This window comes from Pongo pygmaeus, chromosome 2 (genome assembly GCF_028885625.2).
Source record: "Pongo pygmaeus isolate AG05252 chromosome 2, NHGRI_mPonPyg2-v2.0_pri, whole genome shotgun sequence".
NCBI classification, from domain to species: Eukaryota; Metazoa; Chordata; class Mammalia; order Primates; family Hominidae; genus Pongo; species Pongo pygmaeus.
Genome location: NC_085930.1, coordinates 137,228,171 through 137,236,379, shown reverse-complemented (window position 1 = coordinate 137,236,379; position 8,209 = coordinate 137,228,171).

The window sequence follows — 8,209 nt, the reverse complement described above, 5'->3', positions numbered from 1 at the left end:
CCCTCTTAGGCATTCTTTTATTCATGAAATGTAATTGCACTGCCATCAAAATGACTATAATATCTGGTACCTATGCAGACATTTATCTTCAGTTTTTGTTTTTAACTTTTGTTTTAAGTTTAGGGGTGTTTTAAGTGTACACGGTGTATATGTACTGCATTTTCTTTATCCAGTCTATCATTGATGGGCATTTGGGTTGGTTCCAAGTGTTTGCTATTGTAAATAGTGCTGCAATAAACATATGTACAAAACCTGTAACATGTGCAGGTATGTTACATAGGTAAACTTGTGTCATGGGGGTTTGTTGTACAGATTATTTCATCACCCAGGTATAAAGCTTAGTACCCAATAGTTATTTTTCCTGATCCTCTCCCTTCTCCCACCCTCCACCCTTCAGTATGCCCCAGTGTGTGTTGTTCCCTTCTATGTGTCCGTGTGTTTTCATCATTTAGTTCCCATTTATAAGTAAGAACATGTGGTATTTGGTTGTCTGTTCCTGTGTTAGTTTGCTAAGGATCATGGCCTCCAGCTCCATCCATGTTCCTGCAAAGAACATGATCTTGTTCTTTTTTACTGCTGCATAGTTTTCCATGGTGTATATGTACCACATTTTCTTTATCCAGTCTATCATTCATGGGCATTTAGGTTGATTTCATGTCTTTGCTATTGTGAAGAATGCTGCAATGAACATATGCATACAGGTGTCTTTTTAAATTTTATTTTACTTTAAGTCTGGGATACATGTGCTGAACGTGCAGGTTTGTTACATAGGTATACATGTGCCCATCATCTAGGTTTTAGCCCTGCGTGCATTAGATATTTGTCCTAATGCTCTCCCTCCCTTTGCCCCCCACCCCAACAGGCCCCAGTGTGTGATGTTCCCCTCCCTGTGTCCATGTCTTCTCATTGTTCAACTCCCACTTATGAATGAGAACATGCAGTGTTTGCTTTTCTGTTCCTGTGTTAGTTTGCGGAGGACGATGGTTTCCAGCTTCATCCATGTCCCTGCAAAGGTCATGAACTCATTCTTTTTTATGGTTGCATAGTATTCCACGGTGTATATGTACTGCATTTTCTTTATCCAGTCTATCATTGATGGGCATTTGGGTTGGTTCCAAGTCTTTGCTATTGTAAATAGTGCTGCAATAAACATATGTACAAAAACCCTAGAAGAAAACCTAGGCAATACCATTCAGGACACAGACTTCATAGGCATAGACTTCATGACTAAAACACCAAAAGCAATCGCAACAAAAGGCAAAATTGATAAATGAGATCTAATTAAACTAAAGAGCTTCTGCTCAGCAAAAGAAACTATCATCAGAGTGAACAGGCAACCTACAGAATGGGAGAAAATTTTTGCAATCTATCCATCTGACAAAGGTCAAGTATCCAGAATCTACAAGGAACTTAAACAAATTTACAAGAAAAAAACAAACAACCCCATCAAAAAGTGGGCAAAGGATATGAACAGACACTTCTCAAAAGAAGACATTTATGTGGCCAACAAACATATGAAAAAAAGCTCATCATCACTGGTCATTATAGAAATGCAAATCAAAACCACAGTAAGATGCCATCTCATGCCAGTTAAAATGGCATGTGTCTTTATAATAGAATGATTTATATTTCTTTGAGTATATACCCAGTAATGGGATTATTGAGTTGAATGGTATTTCTGTCTTTAGGTCTTTGAGGAATCACCACACTGTCTTCCACAATGGTTGAACTAATTTACACCCCCACCAACAGTGTATAAGCATTCCTTTTTCTCCACAATGTTGCCAAAATCTGTTATATTTGACTTTTTGTTAATAGCCATTTTGGCTGGTGTGAGATGGTATCTCATTGTGGTTTTGATTTGCATTTCTCTAGTGATCAGTGATGTTTTGACCTTTTTGTCATCTGATTGTTGGCCACGTGTATGTCTTCTTTTGAAAAGTGTCTGATCATGTCCTTTGCCCGCTTTTTAATGGGGTTGTTTTTTTCTTGTAAATTTGTTTAAGTTCCTTATAGATGGTGGATATTAGGCCCTTTGTCATATACATAGTTTGCAAAAATTTTCTTCCGTCCCATAGGTTATCTATTTACTTTGTTGATAGTTACTTTTGCTGTGCAGAAGCTCTTTAGTTTAATTAGATCTCATTTGTCAATTTTTGCTTTTGTTGCAATTGCTTTTGGTGTCTTTGTCATGAAATTTTTGCTCGTGCCTATGCCCTGAATGGTATTGCCTAGGTTGTCTTCCAGGGTTTTTATAATTTTGGGTTTTACATTTAAGTCTTTAATCCATCTTAAGTTAATTTTTGTATAGGGTGTAAGGAGGGGGTCCAGTTTCAATCTTCTGCATGGCTAGCTGGTTATTCCAGCACCATTTATTGAATAGGTAATCCTTTCCCCATTGCTTGTTTTTGTCAGGTTTGTCGAAGATCAGATAGTTGTAGGTTTATGGTCTTATTTCTGGGTTCTCTTTTCTGTTCCATTAGTTTAGATGTCTGTTTTTGTACAAGTACTATGCTGTTTTGGTTACTATAACCTGGTAGTATAGTTTGAAGTTGGGTAGTATGATGCCTCCAGCTTTGTTCTTTTTGCTTAGGATTGCCTTGGCTATTTGGGCTTTTTTTGCTTACATATGAATTTTAAATAGCTTTTTCTAGTTCTGTGAAGAATCTCAATGGTAGTTTAAAGGAATAGTATTGAATTTATAAATTGCTTTGGGCAGTATGGCCATCTTAACAATATTGTTTCTATCCATGAGCATGGAATGTTTCTCCATTTGTTTGTATCATCTCTTTTTCTTTGTGCAGTGGTTTGCAGTTCTCTTTGTAGAGATCTTTCACTCCTCTAGTTAGCTGTATTGCTAGATATTTTATTCTTTTGTGGCAGTTTTAAATGGGTGTTAGTTCCTGATTTGGCTCTTGACTTGACCATTGTTGGTGAATAAGAATGCTAGTGATTTTGGCGATTTTAGCACGTTGGTTTTGTATCCTGAGATTTTGCTGAAGGTGTTTATCAGCTTAAGAAGCTTTTGGGTGGAGACTATGAGGTTTTCTAGATATAGGAACATGCTGTCTGCTGAGATAATTTGACTCCCTCTCCTCCTATTTGGATGCCCTTTATTTCTTTCTCTTGCCTGACTGCCCTGGCCAATACTTCCAATACTATATTGCATGGGAGTGTTGAGAGAGGGCATTCTTGCCTTGCACTGGTTTTCAAAGGGAATGCCTCTAGCTTTTGCCCACTCAGTATGATGTTGACTGTGGGTTTTTCATATATGACTTTTATTATTTTGAGGTATGCTCCTTCAATACTTAGTTTATTGAGAGCTTTTAACATGAATGAATGTTGAATGTTGAATTTTGTTGAAAGCCTTTTCTGCATCTATTGAGATAATTATTTGGTTTTTGTCTTTAGGTCTGTTTATGTGATGAATCACATTTATTGATTTGCATATGCTGAGTCACCTTGCATCCTGGGGATAAAGCCTACTTGATCGTGGTGGATAAGCTTTTTGATGTACTGCTGAATTTAGTTTGCCAGTATTTTGTTGAGGATTTTTGCATTGATATTCATCAAGGATATTGGCCTGAAGTTTTCTTTTTTTGTTGTATCTCTGCCAGGGTTTTATATCAGGATGATGTGGGCCTTATAGAATGAGTTAGGGAGGAGTTCCTCCTCCTCAATTTTTGGGAATAGTTTCAGTAGGAATGGTACTAGCTCTTCTTTGTACACCTGTAGAGTTCAGCTGTGAATCTGTCTAGTCTTGGGCTTTTTTTGGTTGGTAGGCTATTTACTGCCTCAATTTGAGAGCTCATTACTGGTCTGTTCAGGGACTGAATTTCTTCCTGGTTCAGTGTTGGGAGGGTATACATGTCCAGGAAGGTAACAATTTCTTCCATATTTTCTAGTTTATATGCAAAAAGGTGTTCATAATATTTTCTGATGGTTGTTTGTATTGCTGTGGGATCAGTGCTAATATCTCCCTTGTTGTTTCTGATTGTGTTTATTTGGATCTTCTCTCTCTTCTTCTTTATTAGTCTAGCTAGTAGTATATTTTATTATTTTTTTTTAAAAAAACCTAGCTCCTGGATTCATTGATCTTTTTAATGGCTTTTCATGCTTCAATCTTCTTCAGTTCAGTTCTGATTTTGGTTATTTCTTGTCTTCTGTTAGCTTTGGAATTTGTTTGCTCTGGGTCCTCTAGTTATTTTAGTTGTGATGTTAAGTTCTTAACTTGAGATCTTTCTAACTTTTTGATATGGGCATTTAGTGCCATAAATTTCCCTCTTAACACTACCTTAGCTGTGTCCCAGAGATTCTGATATGTAGTATCTTTGTTCTCATTAGTTTCAAGAAACTTCTTGATTTCTACCTTAACTTCATTATTCAAAAGTCATTCAGGAGCAGGTTATTCAATTTCCGTGTAATTGCATAGTTTTGGGTGAATTTCTTAGTCTTGATTTCTAATTTGATTCTGCTGTGGTCCAAGAAACTGTTATAATTTTAGTTCTTTTGCATTGCTGAGGAGTGTTTTACTTCCAATTATGTGATTGATTTTAGAGCATGTGGCATGTGGTAATTAGAAGAATGTATATTCTGTTGTTTTTGAGTGGAGAGCTCTGTAGATACCTATCAGGTCCATTTGATCCGGTGCTGAGTTTAGGTCCTGCATATCTATGTTAATTTTCTGTCTTGATGATCGATCATCAGTGAGGTTTTAAAATCTCCCACTATTATTGTGTGGGAATCTAAGTCTCTTTGAGGTCTTTAAGAACTTGCTTTATGAATCTGGGTGCTCCTGTGTTGGGTGTATATATATCTAGGACAGTTAGGTCTTCTTGTTGAATTGAACCCTTTACCATTATGTAATGCCCTTCTTTGTCTCTTTTGATCTTTGCTGGTTTAAAGTTTGTTTTGTCAAAAACTAGGATTGCAACTCCTACTTTTTTTCTGTTTACTATTTGCTTGGTAGATTTTTCTTCTTATTTTGAACCTATGTATTTCATTGCATGTAAGATGGATCTCTTGAAGACAGCATACCAGTGGGTCTTGGTTCTTTATCCAACTTGTCACTCTGTGTCTTTTAATTGGGGCCTTAAGCCCATTCACATTTAAGGTTAATATTGATATGTGTGGATTTGATCCTGTCATCATGATGCTAGCTGGTTATTTTGCACACTTGTTTATGGGGTTGCTTTGTAGTCTCACTGGTCTGTGTACCTCAGTGTGTTTTTGTAGTGGCTGATAACAGTCTTTCCTCTTCATATTTAGTGTTTCCTTCAGAAGCTCTTGTAAGGCAGGTCTGGTAGTAACAAATTCCAGCATTTGCTTGTCTGAAAAGATCTTATTTCTCCTTTGCTTATGAAGCTTAGTTTGGCCAGATATGAAATTCTGGCTTGGAAGTTCTTTAAAGAATGTTACTATTGATCACTGATCTCTTCTGGCTTGTGGGGTTTTAGCTGAGTGGTCTGTTGTTAGACTAATGGGCTTCACCTTGTAGGTGTCCTGGCCTTTCTCTCTAGCTTCTTTTAACATTTTTTCTTTCTTTTCAACCTTGGATATTCTGAGGATTATGAGTCTTGGAGATAATCTTCTCGTGAAGTATCTTACTGGGGTTCTCTGCATTTCCTGAATTTGCATGTTGCCCTCTCTAGCTAGGATGGGGAAATTCTCATGGATGATATTCTAACATGTTTTCCAAGTTGGTTCCATTCTTCCCATGTCTTTCAGGTACACCTCTAAGTCATAGATTCAGTCTATTAACATAATCCCATATTTCTCAGAGGTTTTGTTCATTCCTTTGCATTATTTTTTCTCTACTCTTGTCTGCCTGTCTTAGAAAGCCAGTCTTCAAGCTCTGAGATTCTTTCCTCCACTTGGTCTATTCTGCTATTAATACTTGCATTATGAAATTCTTATAGTGTGTTTTTCAGCTCTATCAGGTCAGTTACATTCTTCTCTATACTAGCTATTTTGTTTGTCAGCTTCTGCAATGTTTCATCATGATTTTTAGCTTCCTTGCATTGGGTTTCAATGTACTCCTGTAGCTCAATGAACTTATAACTCTTTATATTCTGGATTCTACTTCTGTCATTTCAGCCATCTCAGCCTCAGCCCAGTTCCAAACCCTTGCTGAAGAGGTGATGAGGTCATTTGGAGGAAAGAAGGCACTCTGGCTCTTTCAGTTTTCAGCATTCTTGTGCTGATTCTTTCTCATCTGTGAGGGCTTATCTACCCTTAATCTTTGAGGTTGCTGACCTGTGGATGGGTTTTTTTTTTCTTTTATCCTATTTGATGACCTTGAGGGTTTGATTGTTGTGTATGGTGTATTCAGCCAACTGGCTTCATTTCTGGGAGATTTTAGGGGGCCAATGCTCAGTCCCCAACTCCTGGACTGTGAGCTCTAACTCTGAGGGACTTGTATTGGGTCCTAACTTTTTCCTCTGGCTCCTCAAGGTTTGGAGTCCACTGTGCTTGGGGGTGGGCTGACGTGCAGCAGCTTTAACAGAGTGCCAGTGGATGTGGGGGTGCCTGTCTCCCTGGGTGAATTTACCACAGTGGAGGAGGCAAGGCAGCTGGGGACTGTGTGTGCTGTTGCACTGGAGGTGGTGCTGGCTTGGGTCAAGGTGCTGGCTGGCACAGGTCTGGGTGCCTTCTCTGCCCTGCAAACAGGAGTAATAGCTCAGGGAGTGGGAGAATCCCCTGTTCTCTGCACAGTGTTAGCACAAGGGCAGGGTACTGGCAGTGGTGGTGTTTCCTGGCTTGGTGCCCACCAAGGCTCTGTCTACAATGGTGGTCAGTGGAGGGTTGGGGACGCTGCACACCTGTGTGCTGGTTGGGCAAGTAAAGCAAAACCTGGCCATGCAGACGTGCATGAACGAAGTGATCTGGGGAGTAGCCATGGGCTCAGGGAAGTTCCAGTATGGGGAGGGAACATGTGGACTGGTGCACGGCTGTAGGAGCTGCCTTTCTGGAGCTCTCCAGCAAACTCTCTGTGGTCTGCCAGCATAGAAGCTATGTTGTGGGCCCCCAGGCATCCAAGACTTCCCTGTAAGCATATGTGGTCAGGCTGGGCCCTGGGAGTGGCCAACAGACCAAGGAGTGCTCAGGTCAGACCAGTCCCATCTGATGTGCAAGACCATTCTGCAGAGATCAGGTCAAATAGTTCCCCTAGGGCTAAAGTCTCTTATGGGAGCAATTTGAGCCTAGCGGTATGGCTGTTCCTGGCTATGCTCCACTACAGACACTCCTGCACCAAACCACCTGTGCTCCACATCAGCTGGCTAGCTGCTCCACCACTTTGCTTGTCTCCTGGGGGCTCTACCCCAGAGAGATGTGGGCCAGCAATTGCTCAGTGCAATCAGCCCAGGTTGGAGGATCTGTGCCATGGACCTAAGCTAGGGGTTCCCTGTCTGGTGATGAGCAGTGGGGTTGTGTGGGACATGGGGGAGATGGACCAGCCTCCTTTCCTTGGGTCGACTGCAACTTGTTGGACGTGTGGATGATGCACTGATGCACTGAGGGTCTTTGATTCTTTGTTAGTCCAAGGGTAGCAAGGACAGTTCCACCACAGAGGCAGTGTCAGAGAAGCTTTCAGTTGTCCCTGGAAGCTCTGTCTGGGGAATTGCTGAGTTGCTGCTGGCTTGATAGCTCTGGTGGCGGGTGGCTAGATGCCCAGGACAAGGCCTGGAGGACCTACCTATTGAGGAGATACGGGAACAGGCACCCACATAACAGTCTGGCCACTTTTCTGTAGGGCTACTGTATGTAGTATGCTGGGAGTCCTCCCCAGTTCCTAGTCCTCTTGGAATTTCCAGTACCTGGAGGCATCACCAGTGAAGGCTATGAAACAGCAAAGATGGCAGCCTGTCCTTCCCTCTGGGAGCTCCAACCTAAGGACGTACAGACCTTTTGCCAGTCTGAACACACCTGTAGGATATGGCTGAAGACCCAGTTGGGAGGTCTCACCCAGTGAGGAGAAATGGGGTTGGGGATCTGCTTAAAAAAAGAAGTCTGGCCACATTTTCACAGAGCAGCTGTGCTGTGCTCGGGGTCTGCTTCAGGCCTCAGTCACCTTAGACATTCCAAAGCCCAAAGACTGGAATGGCCAAATTGCCCAAACAGCAAAGAAGGCAGCCCACCCCTCCCTCTGGGAGCTTTGTGCCAGGGAGGTTTGAAACCTCTGTCAGCTGGAGAACACTGGCTGGGGTGC